This window comes from Physella acuta, unplaced genomic scaffold (assembly GCF_028476545.2).
Source record: "Physella acuta isolate Inbredline_101_S28 unplaced genomic scaffold, ASM2847654v3 ptg000860l, whole genome shotgun sequence".
Lineage (NCBI taxonomy): Eukaryota > Metazoa > Mollusca > Gastropoda > Physidae > Physella > Physella acuta.
The window spans coordinates 234,293-237,262 of record NW_026732377.1 but is presented as its reverse complement, the minus strand read 5'-3'; the positions used below and the strand labels follow the sequence as shown (position 1 = coordinate 237,262).

The following is a 2,970-nucleotide window of genomic DNA, read 5'->3' as shown; positions in this document are numbered from 1 at the left end:
TTTGTTTATTAATTTTAAAAATAAAATACTTCAAATTATAACAAGCAACTAAACATTGTTTTTGTTAATAAACACAAATACTACTAAACTCTATATAAGCACTGTACTTCCCGAAGTATTAATTAAATTATTAACGAGAATACATTTCTAGCTTCCCTGTAACAATGTTATCGTTTAATATGGGAAATAATTAATCATTGAAAGTATTCGTTGTGTTGTCAGGAAAATATTATCTACACTTAATACAATTTTACCTTGCATAGATTGTTACATCATAAGGGTTAGATATGGGTGATATCTTATGGTCTGCTATTTTTTAGGCAATCATTGGAATTGTTCGTTGTGTTGTCAGGAAAATATCGACACACTCAAGACAATTTACCCATCTTAGATTGTTACATCATAAGGGATAGATAGGGAGATATCTTATGGTCTCGTTCGCAGAAATTTTGAGAAATCATTGACGTCCGTATAGGAAATTATTATAATTTAATTGTCTATATTTTTACTTTCATTTTGTAACAAAGACGGCTTATTTAAGAATATATATTATGTATAGTTTTTTAAATAGATTTTTAATAATCAGGTATTTGATGTTATAAGTCGCCTTACGAATGTATAAAGTAAGATGAGATTGTCTTTTTATTCATTCATATTGGGATCATTTGATATTTTAACAATGTTGACATTATACACGGAACATACAATTATGTTGTCTTGCAGTTTTCAATAAAGATATTCTTCAGGCTAAATTAATAATAGTACCAAATACGGGTTTAAACTTTATTTACATGTGTTTGACTCCGCAACCCGTACGAGTCTTAACTGTTTTATGTTTTATCAAATAATGTGTTAAAACTTAGACCAGTCTAATTTGATCAGAAGCGTTAAACTTGAATCCCTAGAGGAAGAGGAAAGTAGACAGGTCAAGGAAATCCTGGATAGGGACAATAGAAGAGGCAAGGGTTGCCGGGCTTATAAAGAGGGCTGCTCAATGCAGAGTACGGCGGAGACGTGTGACGTCAAATGAAAGTAATATTACTCAATCACAGTCATCAACTGATCCGAACGTTCTAGAATTTACCTTTAGCCTTTACATGAACGCGTCGTTGGTGTAAAGGTTGCCTTCCAAGCAGTCGATCCGGGTTCGATTCCCGGCTGACGCATGCTATTTTTAAAATTTTACTTTTTAAAAAAATCTATAATAGTTGATTTGAACTTTTAATGATCCTAAAATAATAAAGTAAAATCCGCATACCTCACTGTTGATAAGTAGACCGAATGACCCAAAAAGCCACTTCCAACAATTCACATAAAATTAAGTCACGCGTCAGCAAACAACTTCTCTCTTTCTCTTACTCAACCCCTCTCCCACAGACATACACACCCGGCTTTAAAAGTGCCAGTTTTGGTTTTCTTATTAATTATTTAATCGATTTATTTCTGAAATATTGACGGTCTCCATGAGGTGTAAAATGATTTTAGCCCTTTTTACAAGACGTCTTCTATACTTGAAGCTGCGTATACGACAGGGTTAGGAATGTTCAATTCATTTGAAAATACATCATTGATCTATGCAATTAAAAAATCTGCGTCAGCCGAGAATCGAACCCGCATCGACTGCTTGGAAGGCAATTATACTGACCTTTACACGTTCACATTTAAATGCTTGAAGATAAATTCTAAAACCATTCGGATCAGCTGATAACAATGAATGACTGATATTACTTTCATTTGACGTCACACGTCTCCATCGAACTCGCTTTTGGGCAGCCCTCTTTATAAGCCCGGCAACCCTTGCCTCTTCTATTGTCCTTCTCCAGGATTTCCTTGTCCTGCCTACCTACCTTTTCTCCCGGGGATCCCAGTCTTGGGCGAATATTGAAATTATACAGGTCTAAAGTTTGATATAACATAAAGCAACGAGCTGAGACTGGCAATTGTTGTGCAGCCAATGACACCCAAATGAAGTCTAAACCACAAGCAGTATGAGATTATTCGTAGTTTAGCTTGTTCGTGTTTGGAAAAAGCCATAATTGTATGTTCCGTGTATAATGTCAACATTGTTAAAATATCGAATAATCTTAATTAGATACAAAGATAACCCCACGTTACACCATACATTCGTAAGTTGACTAATATGACATATAACATATAACTAATAAATTGTAGCATATTTTCGAAAAAATTCACATTTCTAATAAATTTATCCAGAAAAAAACTCGTTTTAATGAAATTAAAAAAACAAAAAACAACTATAATAATAAAAAGCTTTTTGAATGCAATGAAAAAATAAATAAACTGATTTTCTTTAAATTTATAATAATTCACAACCATTTCAGTAAACCAAAAGTTTGGGTCTTTAGTCTTTGTAATAAATCCTTTACAAACATTTTGTCGCTGAGGATAATGTAGCAAAAATATTTTGTTTTAACTATACAGTCAACATATCCATGTGTGTGTATGTCTGTGGGAGGGGGGGGGTTGAGTAAGAGAAAGAACGAAGTTGTTATGTGACATGTGACTTAATTTTATCTGAATTGTAAGGAGGGGTTGTTGAGTCATTCGGTCTACGTATCAACAGTGAGGTATGTTGATGTTTGTTTATTATTTTAGGATCATTAAAAGTTCAAATTAACTATTATAGATTTTTTTTAAAAAGTGAAATATATAAAATAGCATGCGTCAGCCGGGAATCGAACCCGGATCGACTGCTTGGAAGGCAACCATGCTGACCTTTACACCACCGACGCCGATACATGGTCACTCTCAATTTGATTTAAATTTTGATTTGCTAATGATAAATTTGACAGTGATTGATTTGAATATTGACCTGTTTGTAGTCCTCAATCGACCACGTCACACTCCGGGGGTGGGGGGGGGGGGGGGGGGGGGAGAAACTTCAACTGGAGATTTCATTTTTGTATAAGTCAACTATTGACACTATCAGATGTCAAACGATGAATTTCA

At 34.1% G+C, this 2,970-nt stretch overlaps 1 non-coding gene across 1 annotated transcript; it reads right to left on the bottom strand.

Annotated features, from left to right (window-relative positions):
* Window positions 1-2,681: 2,681 nt before the first annotated feature.
* Window positions 2,682-2,753, bottom strand: Trnag-ucc (transfer RNA glycine (anticodon UCC)). Its single transcript has one exon. It is a non-coding gene; the product is annotated as a tRNA-Gly (tRNA).
* Between the last annotated feature and the right edge of the window lie 217 nt (window positions 2,754-2,970).